The 22,594-nt window shown below is 39.3% G+C and overlaps 1 long non-coding RNA gene and 1 pseudogene across 1 annotated transcript in view; one reads left to right on the top strand and one right to left on the bottom strand.

Annotated features, from left to right (window-relative positions):
• Nucleotides 1-400: 400 nt before the first annotated feature.
• LOC122446346 lies at nucleotides 401-11,903 on the bottom strand (annotated as a pseudogene).
• Nucleotides 11,904-13,375: 1,472 nt separating this feature from the next.
• The window catches only part of LOC122442250, a 29,460-nt gene continuing 20,241 nt past the window's right edge, over nucleotides 13,376-22,594 (top strand). Inside the window, exon 1 of the long non-coding RNA XR_006269597.1 lies at nucleotides 13,376-13,430. This is a non-coding gene — a long non-coding RNA (uncharacterized LOC122442250). The remainder of the gene's footprint in view (nucleotides 13,431-22,594) is intronic.

Genomic DNA, 22,594 nt, shown 5'->3' with positions numbered 1-22,594 from the left:
CATAAATATTGTGATCAGGTTTTATTCTAAAAACTGTACTGTATAGCACAGGGAACTCTGCTATATACACTTTGGTGACCTGGATGAGAAGGAAGTCTAAAGGGAGGTGCTGGCTGGTTCATTTTGCTGTGAATTTACAACATTGTAAAGAAACTACACTCCAATAAAAATTAATTTGAAAAAAAGTGAAAACTGTACCAGAGAGAACTGATGGCACACAAGTTTCTATCCGATGGATTTCTCCTCCAGGCAGTTGTAAATACGAATCTCTTTTCTTTAAACAGTCTAACTGATCCTTTAATTAGGGGGATAATCTCATAGAGCTTGGGTATTATTTTGCTTATTAAGAATAATTTCTTTAGCCACTTAAAATAGTATGAGTTTCTTTTTTTTTTTGTTGTTATAGCACAACTTATATATTTCAAATGGACAAAAAAATTAGTATCATTTACAGTATCTTAAGATAAACTGCCTTTGAATGGGAGCTTTCTTTCCAGTACTTTGAGGTCTACAAGACGAATCTAGAAAATTTACTACTGTGGAAAATGAAGACTGCTTAAATCGAATGGGGGGCAGGGTAGGGCCTGTGGTTTTTCTTTTTGATTAATTGCTGTAACACTGTCCTTCAGGTGGCTGAGGGAGTTTCATATTTTCTTTAGACATCATTAGGTGCCGAAGCTCTTGCAGGACAACTTTGATGCTCTACGAATTCTGCCATTTTGCTAGCACTGATATGGCTCTTGGGTCCACCACTCCATTAGAACTATTAACTCCATTCATATTAATTTTTGTTACAAATCTTACAAAGGGGGGTGCTTCTGGGTATTTAGGTCCACATTCTATTTTAAGGCTGTATATTCGGTTTTCATAAATTGTCCGAGCCCGTGGTGGCTGCCATCTTGCGTCGCTGTCGCTCAAAGGCCGGCCGAGTTTCTTTTTTAATCAATCATGCCATTCGATAGATTATAGATGCATAATTCATCAGCAAATAAAACATATTTTTTTGTACTGTAAGAAAATTGGCATGTGACAGACCTTCACTTTACTAGTTTGTCCTCCTTCTGTTATTCTGTTGATTTTTCTCACAGGAGCACGCCTCCACACGATCTGGTTTAATCTTGTGTTTCATGTATCAGTTAAGAATATAATTAGACAGATTTGTGCTGGAACATGTTTGTCAGCATTTCACAGCCTGTTTTAAGGTGTGTGAGTGATACTGGCATTCATTTCTGTTTGTCCTGCACATGCATTTCACATGGAGTGATTTATCAGAGCATCGTGCGCACGCCAGCGTGTTCTTGGTAAAATTCTTTGCTGTTGGAACTCAAGAGTGAAATGCAGGGCTATTTCTCTAATCAAAGATTTGGCATTTGGGTCCTATTTTTTCTGGCATTTTCCATAGCACTTCCCCTTCCTAACTTGTTCATTGTAGCCCAGTACATGGATGTTTCATACTCCCAAAATGAACATTATTAGAGAGTGAGGCCAATTTAGGATACCAATTATGTAGTTTCAGTGTATTACCAATATAACTCATGTTATATTGTTAGCATTGCAGACTGTAAGCACTAAACAAAACTCCACAAGAATTTGATTTCCTGTTCTCCACTCCCTTTTCGTTAGGAGGTCCTAACCTCTAAAGTTATAATTCTTAAGCTAAAACTGTGCACCCATCCATGGCTCCCATTTGAGCCACAGTATTAGACTTTCTTTGTTGGGTCCCAGTACATCTTCTTCACCAGTTTGACAGGAATTCTTTTAGCTTCTCTTCCTGCCTTTGAAGAAATGATTTTTCTAAACCTTCTTTCTCTAACTCATGACATTGACCCAGCTGTCTTCTAGTAAGTGTCCCGGGGAGTCGTGTCTTAGTTAACTTCCCTTTATCTTAGTTATTCTAGACAATTTAATCCTTTTTATTTGCATTCATCCTTTCTTGGATATTATCTTCTTGCCTTCTTTTTGTCTCTCTTTAAACATTTTATATATATGTATGTATGTATATACACACACCCACACATTCTTTTTCATAATGAATTATCACATGATATTGAATAGAATGCCCTATGCTATACAGTAGGACCTTATTGTTTATCCACTCCATATATAATAGTTTGCCTCTGCTGTTCCCAAACTCACAATCCATTTCTCCCTCACCTCACCCACTTGGCAACCACATGCTTAGTCTCTATGTCTGTGAGTATTTCTGTTTCATAGATAAGTTCATTTGTGTTATATTTTAGATTCCACATATGAGTGCTAGGATATGGTATTTGTCTTTTTCTGACTTACTTCACATAGTATGATAATTTCTAGTTCATCCATGTTGCTAAACATTTTAATTTTGTCAATTTTTTCTTTTTTTTTTTTACCTAGTCCATTCTCAGAGCTTTCTACTCTGCAGAGCAGTTTTTAGCATCCTGGTTGCTAGTCCCCATGGTAACCTAAAGGCATCCCTCAATTCTGCTCAACTCTTCCCCTGAATGCCCCTGTCAATTTTCTTCCCTTCAGTCTGGTTTGTATTTCTCTTTAGAGTATTCTGTAACTGTTACTTGACAGTAATTCACTTGTGTTTATTAATTCAAGGACATTTAAAAATTTTAATTAAACCTTTGAGGTAATTGTAGATCTAGTTGTAAGAAATAGTACAGCGAAAACTCACATGCCCTTTATTAAAATCCGCCAATGGTAATATCTTTTTTTGCCTTTTCATACTGTTCATGGGGTTCTCAAGGCAAGAATACTGAAGTGGTTTGCCATTCCCTTCTCCAGTGAACCACATTTTGTCAGAATTCTTCACCATGACTCATCCGTCTTGAATGGCCATACACGGCATGGCTCATAGTTTCATGGAATTAGACAAGGCTGTGGTTTGATTAGTTTTCTGTGACTGCGGTTTTCATTTTGTGTGCCCTCTTGGATAAGGATAAGAGACTTATGGAAGCTTCCTGGTGGGAGAGGCTGACTGTGACGGAAACAGGGTTTTGTTTTGATGGGCGGGTCCATGCTCAGTTCAGTTCAGTCACTCAGTCATGTCTGACTCTTGCGACCCCATGGACTGCAGCATGCCAGGCTTCCCTGTCCTTCACCAACTCCCAGAACTTGCTCAAACTCATGTCCATTGAGTTGATGATGCCATCCAACTATCTCATCCTCTGTCATCCCCTTCTCCTCCCGCCTTCAATCTTTCCCAGCATCAGGGTCTTTTCCAAGGAGTCAGCTCTTCGCATCAGGCGGCCCAAGTATTGGAGTTTCAGCTTCAGCATCAGTCCTTCCAATGAATATTCAGGACTGATTTCCTTTAGGATGGACTGGTTTGATCTGTAATCCAATTTGTTGTTGATGGGTAGAGCTGTGTTCCCTTCCTATTGTTTGACCTGAGACCAAACTACGGTGGAGGTGATGAAGATAATGGTGACCTCCTTCAAAAGGTCCTGTGCGTGTACTGCCACACTCAGTGCCCCCGACACTGCGGCAGGCCACCGCCAACCCATGCCTCCACCAGAGACTCCTGGATGCTCACAGGCAAGTCTGGGTCAGTCTCTTGTGGGGTCACTGCTCCAAGATTGCCGGGAGAAGAAACAATAACCTCAGACATGCAGATGGCACCACCCTTATGGCAGAAAGCAAAGAAGAACTAAAGAACCTTTTGATGAAAGTGAAAGAGGAGAGTTGAAAAGTTGGCTTAAAACTCAACATTCAGCAAACTAAGATCATGGCATCTGGTCCCATCACTTCATGGCAAATAGATGGGGAAACAATGGAAACAGTTACAGATTATTTTCTTGGGCTCCAAAATCACTGCAGATGGTGGCTGCAGCTATGAAATTAAAAGACTCTTGCTCCTTGGAAGAAAAGTTATGACCAACTTTGACAGCATATTAAAAAGCAGAGATATTACTTTGCCGACAAAGATTCGTCTAGTCAAAGCTATGGTTTTTCCAGTAGTCATGTACTGATGTGAGAGTTGGACTATAAAGAAAGCTGAGCACTGAAGAATTGATGCTTTTGAACTGCAGTGTTGGAGAAGACTCCTGAGAGTCTCTTGGACTGCAAGGAGATCCAACCAGTCCATCCTAAAGGAAATCAGTCCTGAATATTCATCAGAAGGACTCATGCTGAAGCTGAAACTCTAATACTTTGGCCACCTGATGCAAAGAACCGACTCACTGGAAAAGAGCCTGATGCTGAGACAGATTGAGGGCAGGAGGAGAAGGGGACGACAGAGGATGAGATGGTTGGATGGCATCACCGACTCAATGGACGTGAGTTTGAGCAAGCTCTGGGAGTTGGTGATGGCCAGGGAAGCCTGGTGTGCTGCAGTTCATGGGGTTACAAAGAGTTGGACATGACTGAGCAACTGAACTGGACTGATGGTAATATCTTATGAACAATGGGACAAAATGACAACCAGGATATTGACATTGGTGCAGTCAAGGTACAGGACATTTCCATCCCCACAAGGTTCTCGCCTGTCATCCAGGGCCTTTTCTGAGTGTTGGCTCTGGGCATTGTGCTGGGCACCAGGAGGGGTGCAGAAAGAAAACAGATACTGATCCTGTTGAAATTACTTCAATTCAAAATACTAAGTGGGAAGTGCCACAGAAAGGCACCTTGGAAGAGGGAGTAATTACTTTTTGCTGAGACCAGAGAAAATAAACAAAAATTAAAAATGAGAGACTTAATTCTCCTTCTTGAAAATAAGGAAAGAGATACCTCCCCCATCTCTCTTTTCTGGAAACAATTGCTTTAGAAATCTTGTAGATTCTTTCTCTGTCTCTTCAAAACGTAAGTGCACATTTTAAAAAGATCAATAAACCATTGGCCAGCTATATGACCCAGGAATGTTTTCCTCAGGGACCTGGGAATCATACTTTGGAATGTAAACATCCAAGGAAAACAACACCCCGGTCTCTTAGTTCCTGAGGGAAGGAAGGAGCCTCTCTCCAAAACTACCTCCTATTACAAGATATGTACTTTTCCTCTATATGAAGCCTGTTAGTGAACACAGATAGTAACCCCAGTCACTAGGTAAAGTCACCCGAATTACTAGGTGAACTATGTGTGACAAATGATGATGTCAGGTCCTCTTATTTGAGGACGAGTTTGCTTGAAAACAAAGATGTAATGGGTTTTAGTTGCTTGGCTATAAAAGGATAAGAGATCCTTCTGTCTGTGGTTTTCCTAGTGGAGTTAATGAAATGTTTGTCACATTCTGGTTTAATGCTTATTCAATGCAAAAATGTCTTCTTTCTCTACTACCTTAGTGGAGAGGCTTTCTGAATGAGAATATTTTATTTTTAATTATATTTCCCCAACAAGTTCCAGTGAGTTTCCCTGGTAGCTCAGATGGTAAAGAATCTGCCTTCAGTGGAGACCTGGTTTGATCCCTGGGTTCAATCCCTGGGTCAGGAAGATCTCTTGGAGAAGGGCTTGGCAACCCATTCCAGTATTCTTGCCTGGAAAATCCTATGGACAGAAGAGCCTGGTCAGCTATAGGTCACAGAGAATTGGACACTACTGAGTGACTAACACACACTCACACACCCCCTAAGCTTCAAAAAGCAGGTAGTGTCTGATCTTGGCTTTGGAAGACAACCTACGTATTACAGACAATCTATTTTAAACTATCTTACATATCCTATTTGTAATTTAGCCCACGCATAGGACCCTGATTTAGGCAGGTGGCAATGGAGGCTTTGACTTGCACTTAAAAAAAATTAATCGAGGAGAAATTCACGTAACATAAAATTAACCTTTAAAAAATGTACAGGACTTCCTGGTAGTGCAGTGGTTAAGAATCCTCCTGCTAATACAGGGGACATGGGTTAGATCCCTGGTTCAGGGAGGTTACACACGCCACAGAGCAACTAAGCCCTTGTCTGGCAACTTCTGAAGCCTGCACACCTTGGAGCCTTGCTCTGCCCAAATCAAGAGAAGCCATTGCAGTGAAAAGCGCCCTGAAACTAGACCGCAACTAGAGAAAAGCCAGTGCAACAATTAAGACCCCATGCAGCCAAAAATAAATAAATAATAAAACTGTACAAGTCATTTAGCACATTCACAATGTTGGGTAACCAACACATCTATCTAGTTCCAAAGCATTTTCAGAAGAAAAACCATACCCATTAAGCAATCACTCCCCATTCCTCAACCTCCCAGCCTATGTAACCATCAATTTGCTTTCTGTTTTTATGAAGAGCAGCACTAATCATAATACCCCCAAAATGGAAATAACTCAAGTTTTCGTCAACAGATGAATGAACAAACTGTGGTATATCCATTCAATGGAATATTATTCAGCCACAATAAGGAATGATGTACTGATACATGATACAACATGGATGAGCCTTGAAAATATCATACAAAGTCAAAGAAGCCAGACCCACAAAAGGACACATATTGTCTGTATTAAACATCCAGAATTAGTTAAAAAATTTTTTTTTGGAAGGAACGTTTTGACACATATGGAAAGACATTATATGCTAGACTTTGAGCTCTTACCACAGATGATATGGCCTTCATGTGAAGTGGTAAATGGTAGCAGTAAAGAGGGAGAGGTGGGAGGTAGACAAATCAGAGGGTGGCTGATGGTAGGGGACACAAAAGTTTACAGAAATTCCTCTGTTTGACTTTGAACATCCATCTTGCCTAAGCAAGCTGTGTCTCTGTATGAACCTTCTCTGACATTAGTGCCGGTTGCTTCCTAGTTCTGGATATATGCCCTGCATCACTATTATAGTTGTAATTGTCTAGTCCTCAGAATTGAGCATGTGTTTCACATGCCTTGAATGCAGGACTCAGCTTCAGTTTTCCTCTTTTGTTGTTTCCAATAGCTTCCCCAGGACAGATTGTGTGGGCAGCAGGAGAAGTGTGGATCACATTCAGTGGTACAACATCATTGTTGTTGGTAACCCAGACTTGTATATCTTTGGATATTATTTTGGCTTATTAGTCTTCACATAATAGCTTGAATTACTGAGTGCTGTTTTCAGGCTGAAATGCACTCACACTGCACAAACTGGCTAAATGAACATGCCTGCTCCAGAAGCAAGCTCTCCATGTCCTATGTCTCCCCTGCCTTCTTACCTCCCCCTGGTGTTTATCACTTCCTCAGTTCTCTGCTGTCATGACAGAGTCCTCCAACTTTTTCTGGGCTGGACTGTGCTCCCTGACAGCTGCTGTCAGATGCATCTGTTTCTGTCCACACCTTCTTCTCTTCTTCCCTTGCTTTCAACTTTCCAGTCAGTTTCTGAGTGTCTGAGCATCCTTGACTTCTTGGCACTGTTGTATAGCTTTGAAGGATGCAGTGTGCATGGCTGGTAGTATGGCAGATGGTATTTATACGTGGATCCCTTTCTAAGTAAGCTTATATATTAAAAACCTGAGTCTCAGGAGTGGTACATTTAGGCTCTTTCTAAAAAAATATTTTACAAAAGAAATTTTTAGCTGTACAGTTTTTTTTTTTTTTTAATGATATTCCAAGCCTGTGGGGACAGGCTTGGAAGAGGTAAACTGGCTATTAAATAAATGGAATGTTCATTGCAAGACTCAGGTCTGTTTTGACTTTCTTATTGTATAACCAGGAGGGGAGTTGCTCTCTTAGGGATTACTGTTGTGTGTTTAGGATTGAATGATAATCTTTTCCTCTTGGGTGTGAGACTGTGTTCTGATTAAAGACACTAATACAGCATACTGGCAATTTTTGGTATAATGTGACTTAATTACACCTCTAGATTGTGTCATTTTATGTGAATATAATGCTTCTACTTCTGTGAACAATTTTGAGTGTTTGGAGGAAATAGTGGAGTCTGTAGATTTTAACCTTGAAAAATCATTATCTTTGAAACCCTCTTCAAGCAGCCGCAAGACTAACTACCCATGTCTTAAAAGAGATGTTTGTTGAACTCAGCACTCTTTGAAAATTATTTTCTATTCTCTTTGATAAATTCTCAGTGCTAATCTCAAAGATTGAGTAAAACAGAACCCACTCTGTTTTCACCTGTATACTCTTATATGACACTATTGATGCTTTAGCTGTCTATGCTACCTTTTCACTTTTAACTTTAACTTGGTATAGTTAACAATAATTTCTGAGCTGTCTTTGAAAGATAATCTGGTATTAAAGTAAAAATGTTCAAGAATCATTTTCTGATTTTGTGCTTAACACAACGGTTGATTTCTTTTTAAAGATTTATTTGTTTTTATTTTTGGTTGTGCTGGGTCTTCATTACTGTACGAGGGCTTTCTCTAGTTGTGGAGGGTGGGGGCTACTCTCTAGTTGTGGTGTGTGGGCTTCTTGTTGCAGTGGCTTCTCTTGTTGCAGAGCTCAGGCTCTAGGCACATGGGCCCAGCAGGTGTGGCCCATGGGCTTAGTTGCCTTGTGGTATGTGGGATCTTCCTGGACCAGGGATCGAACTCATGTCCCTGCATTGGCAGGAGGATTCTTAACCACTGGTCCACTATGGAAGCCCAGTTGTTGATTTCTGGAAGACTGTAGTCTGCAATACTGTTTGTGGTATTTGTGCACATTTGAAAATTTCCTTTTCATTTTTTTTTTTGGCCTCTCAATTTGACTTTTATTTCTCTTCTGGTTCTTACACCACTGGTGCATTCAGCAAAAAAAAAAAAAAAAAATTCAATACATTTAAAGATATCTTTTGGCTTAAAATATAAACCATTACATTGGGAAATTAACATACTTTCTGAAAATTTACCCAGCCTATATGAAAACAAAATTGTTGGTTGGGCAAGAATAGTTGCTTTTTAGTGATTCCATGTTCTGCTTCACCTCTTAGAAATATTTCCACGCCGTTGCCCTCAGAAAATTCATTATACTAATCCATTAAGCTTTAACTCCTTTGGAATCACTTTTTTCAAATGTCCCATCTTCCCAGAAGCTCACTTCATCTATAATTTCTGACCCCAGAAGTGAAATCGGGGGACATGTGGACCAACAAGTACCACAAGCTCAGTTACCCAAAAAAATCATTATCTTTGAAACTTCTCCAGGTTGTTAGAAAACTGATGACTTTTGCATTGAAAGAGATGTTCACTGAGGTCAGCACTGATTGTGAATTTGCAAATGTATTCAGTTCTCTTTTGAGAATCCTAAACGTTAATCTTTTAGGATTAACTTTGATCTTTTTTCAACTGTATGATACCTTTAATAGTTTAGTTGTGTTACCTTATTACTGTACTTGCCTATTCTGAGCAATCAGTAACTGTTTTTTGAGTTGAGTTGAGTACCTACAAGACAGACATGATTCCATTCTGAATGAGTGTTTGAAAATGTGACTCACTTCCAGAAAGGACCTCTCTTTTGTGGTTCTTGAGTTGAGATATTTCATACCTCAGAATACATTTAGCTCTGAATTTCTAGAGTTGTGTGAGTTGTAGAGTAGTTTTTAAAATGTACTCTACAAATTTGACTGTTTATCAGTTGGTTAGGATTTTTGCAGTACATAATAAATTTTGCATAACAATGAAAACACAGTTTTTTTCGTGCCCTACAGATTTATCTCAGTGTAACTTGTAGGCAATGTCCATTTGTATCTCTGGGTTTCTATTGGATATTTCCAGTTGGGTGTTCCATTGTTACATCAAATTCAATTTAAGTACAACTTGCTCTATTATCTCTTCTTGCTCTCCCTCTCAACTTACCAATTTTTATTCTACCTGGAAAACTAAAAATTTTTGCTTACCCTGTTTTAGCTCTTTAAAGTCTAATAACTGACTAAATCCCAACTTTCAGATTCTTTACTACTCCCAGGATCATCTCCATTCAGAAAAATTTCAATTTATCTTTGAGTTGCTATAGTAACATGCTCACTTTTTCTCTAGTTTCTATCCCCACCACTCCAAACCATCTTGCATACAGAGGTCATATTAATTTCCTTATTCAAACCTTGATATGTTACTCCTAAGCCTAAAGCTTCCAAGAGTTCCTTGTGAAATTGATTAGTGTCTTCTCAGAGAAGCTGTTAAGACTCTCCTGTTTTGACCCTGTATGCTGTATCCTATCGTTTTCCTGGTGAATTCTTCACTCTGCCAGATTCAGCGTCATAGTCCCATATAAATAATGGTCAGTTCTATTGCTTTTCCTTCATTCATATTGGATTCAAGTCTGCCTATTCAAATCTTTCCTTCAAAATTCAAGCCCTGTAACTTTATTGAACTTAAAAACATTGTTGAGTAGATAAAAAGTAATAATTATAAACTATGTACAGAGTATTGGGAAAAATAATGCAACAGATACCCATCAACCACACTCACGTTAGAAATGAGACATTGTCATTAAGAGTGTCATCGAGCCTCTTGTGTGCCTCTTCTTCCTGCCCCTGAATTTTGTGTTTTTATTTTATTTGCTATTCTTTTCAGTTTAACCTCTTTTGTTTGCATCACTAAACCATACATCATTTCATAGTGGTACATGTTTTTCAACTTTACATAAATGGAATAATTCTTACTTATGCAGCATTAATTAGGTAATGATTCTTTGAACATGAAACATTCTTGTAAATAATGACCTTCTATAGTGTTCAGCTAAAATGACTTTTCATTTTTAGGATTTCATTTGTTTCTAAACAGAAAAATACTCTTCATAATTGGTGACTCCAGTATAAAAAAAAGTGTGGCTTCACCAACCTAGATGCCCATCAGCAGATGAATGGATAAGGAAGCTGTGGTACATATACACCATGGAATTTTACTCAGCCGTCAAAAAGAATTCATTTGAACCAGTCCTAATGAGATGGATGAAACTGGAGCCCCTTATACAGAGTGAAGTAAGCCAGAAAGATAAAGAACATTACAGCATACTAACACATATATATGGAATTTAGAAAGATGGTAACGATAACCCTATATGCAAAACAGAAAAAAGAGACACAGAAATACAGAACAGACTTTTGAACTCTGTGGGAGAAGGTGAGGGTGGGATGTTTCAAAAGAACAGCATGTATACTATCTATGGTGAAACAGATCACCAGCCCAGGTGGGATGCACGAGACAAGTGCTCCAGCCTGGTGCACTGGGAAGACCCAGAGGAATCGGGTGGAGAGGGAGATGGGAGGGGGGATCGGGATGGGGAATAAGTGTAAATCTATGGCTGATTCATATCAATGTATGACAAAACCCACTGAAATGTTGTGAAGCAATTAGCCTCCAACTAATAAAAAAATTAAAAAAAAAAAAGAAAAAAAAAAAAAAGTGTGGCTTCACATAGTGTTTCTGTCATTGGCTTGTGTTTTCTGTTGTGCCCAATAAAAGTAACCATGTCTTACTTTTGTCTGAAGCCCTTGGCTACTAGTTTTACATTGTCAGCCTGTGGCATGAATCTGGTGTTGTCTACAGTTGCATCTGATATCTGGGGAAGCAGGACCCCCAAAAGTTGTGTTTGTTACACTCACATTCTGAACCTCTGTGCACTGGTATTTAGCAATGCCAATTTCAGGGTCTTCAAAGAAGTTATATATATATATGATTCTCTAAAGACAAATTCATTAGATAATTGACTAAATATTTCTTTATAGCATTTATCTCTTAAGAAGAAAAAAATTGTATGCAATTTACTTAAAGTTTATTGAAACATTTGGGAACATTTCTATAGCTCTTTCCATAAAATGAACTATATAGAAGTGAACAAATTAGGAAAAAAAAGCTAACATAGTTAAGAGGTAGATTTTGTTGCTTGCTGAATTCCTTAATCTGGTTAAATTGAGAAATGTATAGATATACGTGTAAGATGTTCCCAATCTTTTACTATTTTGTGATTTTTTAGTGCAGCTCTTTCTTCTAGCAGTAGCAAAGTTTCTTACTTTGTTTTGAAATTCTTCAATTATCTGATTAATACTTCTTGCAGAACTGTTTTTCTTCTTCTTTGTCCCTTTTTTTGGCCATGTCATGTGTCTTGAGGGATCTTACTTCTCTGACCAGGGTCCAGACCTTCGGCAGTGAAAGTGTGGAGCCCTAACCACTGAACTGCGAGGCAATTCCCATGTAGTCTTGCTTTTCTCCTTGACCATTAGTGCCAGGTCCAAAATTTTGTATACAATGCTTTGATTTTATATTCAAGTGTACTGTGTGCCTGCTCCAGAGTGCCACCTGGTTTAGGTAAACTGTGAGATGGACATTTAGATTTCTCAACCTGTTGTTCCCTCACTTACTCCCCAGTTGGCACTCCCAAAGTTGGAAAAAGCTCCCAAGAAGCCACTTAAACCACATTTCCCCCTACAATTCTTCTTTTCCCTTGGAGAGAGTCTAATTGCCATACACTTGATTTTTGGGCAATGTGTGACATGAAGAAAGGCTTCAACACTGCAAAACCCAATGCTCCAAGGGAGTGTTGAGAGAATTATCAATTAGTAACTCCTATTATAGCAGATAAAGTGGATGTTTCATCTCTGATGGAGTTACCTTAAGGATTTTTAATGGCATCTACAATATTAAATTTTTGTTTTGGTAATTATTTGTTAAACTCCATAGAGTTTATTTACTTAAAAGTACAGAAAATACCTTCAGATATCTATTATCTAACATTGGAGAAAGGTAGCCGGGAATATTTACATGATATCAACCTAGTTAAACTTGTATTTTCCCTTATGAATTTCTGCCCCCATGCATTTTTTTTATGACTGTGATTATTATACTTTATTTTGCTTTGGAATTGTGTGATAAGTGCTATCTTTTCAGATGAAGTTATTTGAAACCAACTTTAGGGATTTCTGGTGAAGGAATACAAAGTGGCCGATCCTTAGCTTATGTACCCTGTACAGTATGTAAGAATAAAACGCGGGAAGAGAAAAGGGTTTAATTCATTTTATATTCTCTTGTTATATTTTTCCTGCTGCTGCTGCTAAGTCACTTCAGTTGTGTCCGACTCCGTGTGATCCCATAGACAGCAGCCCACCATGCTCCCCCATCCCTGGGATTCTCCAGGCAAGAACACTGGAGTGGGTTGCCATTTCCTTCTCCAATGTGTGAAAGTGAAAAGTGAAAGTGAAGTCGCTCAGTCGTGTCCGACTCTTAGCCACCCCATGGACCACAGCCCACCAGGCTCCTCCATCCATGCGATTTTCCAGGCAAGAGCACTGGAGTGGGGTGTCATTGCCTTCTCTGATGTTTTTCCTAAATTTTGTCAATTGTAGAAAAATAAAACGTTAAGTTTCAAAATTTTCTTGAAACCTGCCTTGGACTTCTGAAGTGATTAATGCTAATTTTGTGTTCTTATTTTATTAAAGTTTAAGACCCTCAAATAATTAAAGTGGAATAGAGGAGCTGATACAATATAGTGTACTGAGTTAGTATTAAACAGCGAGCTTATAAGTTTCTCCAGGTTCTTATAAACCTCTGCAGTGGCTGCTTCTTATTTCTTTTGCAGTTAAATCGTTCTATGCAGATCCTGAATTGTAGCAGAAATACTCTACTTAGAGGTAAGAAGAAGAACAAGCTGCGCTTCCAGCCCCCCGCCAATTTCTTACTAACATGGGGAAGTCCCTTCCCCCATGATTTGCATATTACAAAATGTGTTGTTCACGTATTATCATCTGTCTTTTTTTCAGTTTTTTAGTTGATTTACAATGTTGAGTTAATTTCTGCTATACAGCAATGTGATTCAGTTATACATATATGCACATTCTTTTTTCATATTCTTTTCAATTATGGTTTATCATAGGATATTGAATAGGGTTTCCTGTGTGTACAGTAGGACCTTGTTGTTTATTCATTCTCTATACATAATAATTTGCATCTGCTAAACTCAAACTCCCAATCCATCCCTCTCCAGCCTGCCTCTCCCCCTTGGCAACCACAAGTCTATTCTCTACGTCTGAGTCTGTTTCTGTTTCGTGTGTAGTCTACCTATCTTTAATGAAAGCTGTCCCACTAGAAGGACAATGTTTTTGGTCAATAACCTTGGTGTTGCTTGATGTTGTCTCTCTGCATGGCCTTGGCTTCACTGTACTTGAGGTGGAATCTGAGCCTGTTCCTGTATCTTTGAACATCCCAGTCATCAAATAAACATCCCTTAAAACTTCTGTTAAAGTAGAAACAATTCTACACAGAATAAAGTCCTCAAATGACATATTTAGGAAACACAGATGTCGAGCTGATAGCTATTATTGGCCAGTGTGGGGCCATGAGGGTGATGAGATCTGCATTTTTAGGTTTCATGGTTGTTACTTTTCTTCAAAATGATCCCAATTATATGTAATATGTTGAGTGAGAGACTTGAAAGTATATTACAAAATCTTTCAGACTGAAAGGATGATGCCCAATAAATTAGATTTTGTAAAATAAGTGAAGTTTTAAAAGCGAAGTTCTGTAAGTTAAAGACACAAAGGGAACAAAACATCAGGTGAAGGATAAAGTTTCTCTGCAAAAGTTCCCCCTCAACAGACTAGTGGCTGCTAGTGAGAATACAGTAAAAGAATCAGGGTCCAGGGGCCATTCTCCCTCTTCTCTTGAACCAGGTGTTTAGTTCTGGGTGCTGTATTTTAGGATACTATTTAACTGCAAATATGTCCATTATGTCAATAACACATGATCCAGATAATGAAGAGTGAATGAATGAAACAATGTCAGGTGAGGCTAAAGAAACTGGATTTTTTGTTTAGAAAAAAGAGAAGATACACAGCCTATAAAAAAACTGCTGCCAAAGCCTGGTGAGCCAGGATCAAATTGCTGGAAGTTACACAGGGAGACAAGTCTGGCTCAACATAAGGAAAACTTTTCCAACATTACATCTGTCCTTAAATTGGATGACCTGCTTTACCAAGGCAGGAACTTCCAAGTTCTGGGCACTTTCAGCTGGAGGCTAGAGGCCTAGAATCATCTTTCAGGAAGAATTTCTGTTCTGGGTTTGAGGTTGAAATAAAAGTCACTATCCAACTCTTTAAAACTGTGTGATTTTTTTTTTTAATTGAAGCATAGTTAATTTACTATGTTGTGTGAGATTCTAGCATACACCAAAGTGCTTTGTGCTCAGTTGCTCAGTCATGTCTGACTGTGACCCCATGGACTGTAGGCTGCCAGGCTCCTCTGTCCATGGAATTTTCCAGGCAAGAATACTGGGGTGGGTTGCCATTTCCTCCTCCAGGGGATCTTCCTGACCCAGGGATCGAACCCGTGTGTCCTGCATTGTCAGGCAGATTCTTTACCATTGAGCCACCTGGGAAGCCCCATGCTATGATTGTGATAGAAATCACAAGCATTAATATTGGATCTTTACGGAAACTATTAGATGTGGAACACCCAATGGGGAAAGCAAAATGACCTCATTTTGAAATGGTGCAACAGAGTTCTTGATAAAAACATGGAGATTTAACAATCTGACCTTTCGATCTTAGGCAAACTAAGAAAACATTATTTGAAGTAATGTATTTCACAGATAGCTGTCAGCAACAAGTAAAGCTAAAAGTGATATGTCTCTGAAGATGAGGATGCCAGACTTAATTGACAGAAATTGTGAGAGTATGAAAACCTCTTTCCACAAGGTCAGTGAGTTCCAGGTACTAATAATCTCAGTTATGTATTGTATCTATAGATTGTTTTCAAGGATAAGAGGGAAGGCTTAGACTATGATTACATCTCTCAAAACATGTATCAGATCTTTACAAAGTTCTTTGCAGAAGATCTCCTCACCATCTTATTATAAAATTTTTAGAATGGCTCTTGCTTATAATGCATATCATCTAAACTTTTTGTGCATAAAAATTTAGTTTTAATGAAAATATTTGCCTCACCTGTTTCATCCTCCACCTTTGCAGCCAGGGTAAGATTATGAAGCTCACTTCAAGATGCCACACTTGACTTTACCAGGAAACATCTCCTATCCTACTTTGAAAGCTGGTCTTCCCCTTGTTTTGCCCACTATCAGAAATCCAGCTTCAGTTTTAACGGCCAAAGGGGCATTTAGTATCCTGTCTTCTTTCTGAACTCAGGCTGAGGGCCACCTCTGTTAGCACTTCCTGTCTCCAGTTTTGACAATTTCCTCCTGTTGAGGCAGATGGAGGAGGGTTCTGGGAATTTTAAACTCTGCTTATTTACTTTAGTTGGGAGAAAGGTAGTTTTGGAAAAATGGAAATATACATAGTCCTCTTTTGGGTACTTTTTACAGAATAAGGCTACATCGTGAGTTGAATATAGGAAATGGTAAACGTTCATTTATGTATGGATGTGAGAGTTGGACCATAAAGAAAGCTGAGCACTGAAGACCCAGAGGGATTGGGTAGAGAGGGAGGTGGGAGGGGGGATCGGGATGGGGAATACATGTAAGTCCATGGCTGATTCATGTCAATGTATGACAAAACCCACTACAATATTGTAAAGTAATTAGCCTCCAACTAATAAAAATAAATGAAAAAAAAAAAAGAAAGCTGAGCACTGAAGAATTGATGCTTTTGAACTGGGTGTTGGAGAAGACTCTTGAGAGTCCCTTGGACTGAAAGGAGATCAAACCAGTCAATCCTAAAGGAAATCAGTCCTGAATATTCATTGAAAGGACTGATGCTGAAGCTGAAACTCCAATATTTTGGCCACCTGATGTGAAGAGCTGACTCATTGGAAAAGATTGAAAGGCAAAAGAAGAAGCGGGCAGCAGAGGATGAGATGGTTAGATAGCATCACTTACTCAATGGACATGAATTTGAGCAAACTCCGGGACATAGTGAAGGACAGGTGAGCCTGGTGTGCTGCAGTCCATGGGGTTGCAGAGTCAGACATGACTTAATGACTGAACAGCAACAAAAAAGTATTTATACCTATAACAAGTGCTTCAGTTCAGTTCAGTCGCTCAGTCGTGTCCGACTCTTTGCGACCCCATGAATTGCAGCACGCCAGGCCTCCCTGTCCATCACAAACTCCCGGAGTTTAGGAAATGCAAATTCCTTTTCTTTTATGAATTCATCTTCTTCCCCTTTTTTGGTTGGCTCAAAAAGTTGTTATGCCTTCACAACACTGTTAATTGGCTAAACCCCACTATAAAATAAAAAAAGTTGTTATGCTGCCATCACTTATAAAAACACCTAGCTTTTATAATTATAGACTTATTAGTTCATTGTAATGCTTTTGCATCATCAGAGGAAGCACATACAGTTGCACGTTTTCTAAGTTACTTTTAAATACAAAAGCAGTGCCTACTCCATAGACTCAGTAAAGCCATTAACAGATGTATTAAGAAAGATTGCACATTCTTCTTCCTCTGCCCACTAGTTCTTCATCAGACCCCACTAGGTAATCACAGCTAACCTTTTGGTGCAATCACAGTTTTCTACGCTCATACAAACACATAAAAATACATGAGGGTTAATCTCTCTTCTCTCCCTTCTATATATATTACACAAATGTATTATGTATACTGACTGAGCATTTGTTTTTTATACTTAACAGAATATTATAGATTATTCCAGGTTACCACATGGCTTCCTAGGTGGAAAAGTGAAAGTGAAAGTCACTCAGTGGTGTTGACTACAGTCTATGGAATTTTCCAGGCCAGAATACTGGAGTGGGTAGCCTCTCCCTTCTCCAGGGGATCTGATCAACCCGGGGATTGAACCCAGGTCTCCCACATTGCAGGCAGATTCTTTACCAGCTGGGCTATCAAGGAAGATCCCAGGTGGTGCAGTGGTAAAGAATCTGCCAGCCAGTGCAGGAGACATAAGAGACACAGGTTTAGTCCCTGGGTTGGGAAGATCCCCTGGAGAAGGGAATGGCAACCCACTCCAGTATTCTTGCCTGGAGAATCCAGTGAACAGAGGAGCCTAGGGCTATGTTTCATAGGGTCCCAAAATGTCAGACGTGACTGAAGTGACTTAATACTCACACACAGGTTAGTACACAGAAATTTAATGCATTCTTAACATTTTATTTTTTATTGAAGCATAGTTGATTTACAATAATGTATTAACTTCTGCTGCACAGAAAAGTGATTCAGTTATATGTGTATATATATGTATGTATTCTTTGCGATTATGATTTATCATAATAAATAGTGTTTTTGCTATACAGTCAGCAAAAACAAGACCAGGAGCTGATTGTGGCTCAGATCATGAACTCCTTATTGCCAAATTCAGACTTAAATTGAAGAAAGTAGCGAAAACCACTGGACAACTCAGATATGACCTAAATCAAATCCCTTATGATTACACAGTGGAAGTAATAAACAGATTCAAGGGATTAGACCTGATAGAGTCCCTGAAGAGCTACGGATGGAGGTTCGTGACATTGTACAGGAGGCAATGATCAAGACCATCCCCAAGAAAAAGAAATGTGAAAAGGCAAAATGGTTGTCTGAGGAGGCCTTAAAAATAAGTGAGAAAAGAAGAGAAGCTAAAGGTAAAGGAGAAAAGGAAAGATATACTCATCTGAATGGAGAGTTCCAAAGAATAGCAAGAAGATATAAGAAAGCCTTCCTCAGTGATCAATGCAAAGAAATAGAAGAAAACAATAGAATAGGAAAGACTAAAGATCTCTTCCCGAAAATTAGAGATACCAAGGGAAATTTTCATGCAAACATCTTGGGCACAATAAAGGACAGAAATGGTACAGACATAACAGAAGAAGAAGATATTAAGAAGAGGTGGCAAGAATACACAGAAAAGCTATGCAAAAAAGATCTTCATGACCCAGATAATCACAATGGTGTGATCCCTCACCTAGAGCTAGATATGCTGGACTCCGAAGTTAGGTGGGCCTTAGGAAGCATCACTACTAACAAAGCTAGTGGAGATGATGAAATTCCAGCTGAGCCATTTCAAGTCCTAAGAATGCTGCACTCAATATGCCAGCAAATTTGGAAAACTCAGCAGTGGTCACAGGACTGGAAGTCAGTTTTCATTCCAATCCCAAAGAAAGGCAATGCCAAAGAATGTTTAAACTACCACACAATTGCACTCATCTCACACGCTAGCAAAGTAATGCTCAAAATTCTCCAAGCCAGGCTTCAACAGTACTTTTCCCATCCTGTGGCCACTGCTGAGTTTTCAAATTTTGTTGGCATATTGAGTGCAGCACTTTCACAGCATCATCTTTCAGGATTTGAAATAGCTCAACTGGAATTCCATCACCTCCACTAGCTTTGTTCATAGTGATGCTTCCTAAGGCTCACTTGACTTCACATTCCAGGATGTCTGACTCTAGGTGAGTGATCACACCATTGTGATTATCTGGGTCATGAAGATCTTTTTTGTACAGTTCTTCTCTGTATTCTTGCCACCTCTTCTTAATATCTTCTGCTTCTGTTAGATCCCTACCATTTCTGCCAGATCCCGACCATTTCTGTCCTTTATTGAGCCCATCTTTGCATGAAATGTTCCCTTGGTATCTCTAATTTTCTTGAAGAGATCTCTGGTCTTTCCCATTCTATTGTTTTCCTCTATTTCTTTGCATTGATCACTGAGGAAGGCTTTCTTATCTCTCCTTGCAATTCTTTGGAACTCTCCATTCAAATGGGTATATCTTTTCTTTTCCCCTTTGCCTTTTACGTCTCTTCTTTTCATAGCTATTTGTAAGGCCTCCTCAGACAACCATTTTTCCTTTTTGCATTTCTTTTTCTTGGGGATGGTCTTGATCATTGCCTCCTGTACAGTGTCATGAACCTCCATCCATAGTTCTTCAGGCACTCTGTATCTAATCCCTTAAATCTGTTTGTCACTTCCACTGTCACTTCCATAATCGTAAGGGATTTGATTTAGGTCATACTTGAATGGTCTAGTGGTTTTCCCTACTTTCTTCAATTTAAGTCTGAATTTGGCAATAAGGAGCTCAGGATCTGAGCCACAGTCAGTGCCTGGTCTTGTTTTTGCTGACTGGATAGAGCTTCTTCATCTTTGGCTGCAAAGAATATAATCAATCTGATTTTGGTATTGATCATCTGGTGATGTCCATGTGCAGAGTCTTCTCTTGTGTTGTTGGAAGAGGGTGTTTTCTATGACCAGTGTGTTCTCTTGGCAAAACTCTGTTAGCCTTTGCCCTGCTTCATTCTGTAATCCAAGGCCAAATTTGCCTGTTACTCCAGGTATTTCTTGACTTTCTACCTTTGCTTTCCAGTCCCCTATAATGAAAAGGACATCTTTTTTGGGTTTCTGCAAGGCTTCAACAGTACGTTAACAATGTACTTCCAGATGTTCAAGCTGGATTTAGAAAAGACAGAGGAACCAGAGATCAAATCGCCAACATCTGTTGGATCATAGAAAAAGCATGAGAGTTCCAGAAACACATCTACTTCTGCTTCATTGACTACATCAAAACCTTTGACTGTGTGGGTCACAACAAACTGTGGAAAATTCTTCAAGAGATGGGAATACCAGACCACCTGACCTGTCTCCTGAGAAATCTGTATGCAGGTCAAGAAGCAACAATTAGAACTGGACGTGGAACAACGAACTAGTTCCAGATTGGGAAACGAGTATGTCAAGGCTGGATATTGTCATCCTGCTTATTTAACTTATATGCAGAGTACATCATGTGAAATGCAGGGCTGGATGAACCACAAGTTGGAATCAAGATTGCTGGGAGAAATATCAATAAACTAAGATATGCAGATGCCACCATCCTTATGGCAGAAAGCAAAGAGGAACTGAAGAGCCTCTTGATGAAAGTGAAAGAGGAGAGGGAAAAAGTTGGCTTAAAAGTCAACATTCAAAAACTAAGATCATGGCATCTGGTCCCATCACTTCATGGCAAATAGATGGGGAAACAATGGAAATGGTGACAGACTTTCTTGTCTTGGACTCCAAAATCACTGCCGATGGTGACTGCAGCCATGAAATTAAAAGATGCTTGCTCCTTGGAGGAAAAGCTACAACCAACCTAGACAGCATATTAAAAAGCAGAGACATTACTTTGCCGACAAAGATGCATCTAGTCAAAGCTAGGGCTTTTCCAGTAGTCATGTATGGATGTGAGAGTTGGAGCATAAAGAAAGCTGAGCACCAAAGAATTGATGTTTTGAACTGTGGTGTTGGAGAAGACTCTCAAGAGTCCCTCGGACTGCAAGGAGATCAAATTAGTCAATCCTAAAGGAAATCAGTCCTGAATATTCATTGGAAGGACTGATACTGAAGCTGAAGCTCCAATTCTTTGGCCACCTGATGCGAAGAACTGACTAATTGGAAAAGATCCTGATGCTGGGAAAGATTGAAGGCAGGAGGAGAAGGGGACGACAGAGGATGAAATGGTTGGATGGTATAACCAACTCGATGGACATGAGTTTAAGCAAATTCTGGAAGTTGGTGATGGACAAGGAGGCCTGGCATGCTGCAGTATGTGGAGCTGCAAAGAGTCAGACACGACTGAGTGACTGAACTGAACTGAATTATGGTTTATCACAGGATATTGAATATAGCTCCCTGTTTTGTACTGCAGGACCTTGTTTATCCACTCTATATATAATAGTTTGCATCTGCTAACCCCACACCCCACTTGACCCCTCTCCTCCCCTCCCCTTTGGCAACCACAAATCTGTTCTGTATGTCTGTGAGTGTATTTGTTTAATGCATTCTTATTAATGTCTACATTATATTCCATTGTCTGTATGCACATAGTTTATTTTTTACTGATGGTCATTCAGGCTGTTTCCATGCTTTTACTTTATTAGAAAATAATGTAACAAATATCCTTGCACATACCAGATCTCTGGGTCTAAGCATATTAAAGAATCTGACAGATCTTAATTGTCACATTATGAGGAATGGTCAGTCTCTGAGAGAACTCTTCTCCCTATCATTCCAATGAATTAGCTTTCCAAAGGAAGTGGCCATGTTCTCTTAATTTCTTAGGATATCTACATCATAACTCTTTATTATAACATATTATAACATTTTACACTTGACTGTTGCAGTTTCCTTAAACCAGTTTCCAGATCTTTGGATAAGTTTTGTGGTGGGTAGACTGGAATCCATTGGAAAAGACCCTGAGGCTGAGAAAGATTAAGGGCAGGAGGAGAAAGGGACAACAGAAGATGAGATGGTTGGATGGCATCATCGATTCAGTGGATATGAACTTGGGAAAACTCCCAGAGATGGTGAGGGACAGGGAAGCCTGGTGTGCTGCAGTCCACAGGGTTTCAAAGAGTTGGACATGACTTGGTGACTGAACAGCAACAATAGGCTGGAATCCGGTACCTGTCTTTGAAATGTCAAACAATAACATATGAACACCCTGTCCTTAGTATTTTATTCAGCCCTCTAAATAAATTTCACAATCCAAAATAATTCAGTAATAATTTCAATTATTTAAATTTTTAAAGTTGAATGAGCTTATAACACATCTTATTGCATCTCAGAAGTTGGCACTTATGAACCAGACCTTTCTGTATCTGTAAACCATCATTTAGTACAAATGCAGCATCTCAATGCATGCCAGGGAAACCCAGAATGAGGGTTTCACCTAAAGATAATCTTCAGAGTAGCCACATATTTTTGCCCTGACATGAGGCTAATACTAACCATAAACATAGGTCCCCAGGTAGTACAGGACTGGAAGACTGGACCTGGGATGACTCATGGAGAGAGGCTTTCTTGATGAGACCATGATGGCCCAAAGGATGGGAGGCCACATATAAGCTGGTTTCCAAGTCTGTCCTTCTGTCTTTAATCAG

This window comes from Cervus canadensis, chromosome 1 (assembly GCF_019320065.1).
Source record: "Cervus canadensis isolate Bull #8, Minnesota chromosome 1, ASM1932006v1, whole genome shotgun sequence".
NCBI lineage: Eukaryota > Metazoa > Chordata > Mammalia > Artiodactyla > Cervidae > Cervus > Cervus canadensis.
This window is presented reverse-complemented; position numbering and strand designations above follow the sequence as displayed.